Genomic DNA, 853 nt, shown 5'->3' with positions numbered 1-853 from the left:
CAGTGGCCCCGCGCGCCCTCGGGAGGCGGCCTCGGGCGGGGCGGGGCGGCCTCACGGGCGGACCCGAGGAGGGGCCACGCCCACCGCGGCCACGCCCGCCCGCGCTGGCCCGGCCTCTGGGAAAAGTTGACCGCGCCTGGGGATCCCGCGGCGGCGCCTGGAGATCCCGCGGCCGTCTGGGGCGCATCGCCGCGGGTCTGCGCCTCGTCGCCGCTCTCCTTGGGTAGTCCTGATCCCACCTCTAGCGGCCGACGTTTGACCACGCCGCCCGCGCCCCAAATGGTGTGGCGTCTGCTGTCCGCTTGAGAACGGCCCCCCCCGGCCTTCCAGGCCCCCGGACCGACCCCCGGCCTTGCCTCATCTCGCCCCGCTCCGCTTCTCACGCTTCATGCTTCCCAGCCAAGACCCTCCACAGCCTCCTGTCCACCTTTCTCCTCGGACTCCTACCTTTGTAGCTGTCTTCTGCGTATCCCACACGCACAGGGCAGGTGCGGTGAGATAGGCTGGCAGGCAAGACCGCAGGGGCATTGGGAAAGGGACCCGCTTTCCTTCCGGACGCCCCTCACCCGCTCCCTCTTCTTGCTTAAACCCTCAGGGCCCCGGTCCTCGTCCTGGTCTCCAGGGCATCCAGGCCTGGGTCACGTGCCCTCCTCTGACCTCAGCAAACAGCTGTGCCTGCTCCCAGGCTGCGGTTCCTCTGTCTCAAAGCCTGCAAGTCCTGGCGGCCAGGGACAGGCTGGCTTCACGGGGGACAGGTGTGGGCAGTCACACAGGGCCTCTTGCTTGAATGCTCTACTGTTGCCCTCTTGAAACTGTATAATTTATATTATTATTTTACATATATGTATATATG

This window comes from Nyctereutes procyonoides, unplaced genomic scaffold (genome assembly GCF_905146905.1).
Source record: "Nyctereutes procyonoides isolate TBG_1078 unplaced genomic scaffold, NYPRO_anot_genome, whole genome shotgun sequence".
NCBI classification, from domain to species: domain Eukaryota; kingdom Metazoa; phylum Chordata; class Mammalia; order Carnivora; family Canidae; genus Nyctereutes; species Nyctereutes procyonoides.
The sequence above is the reverse complement of the archived record's forward strand: the minus strand, read 5'-3'. Positions refer to the sequence as shown.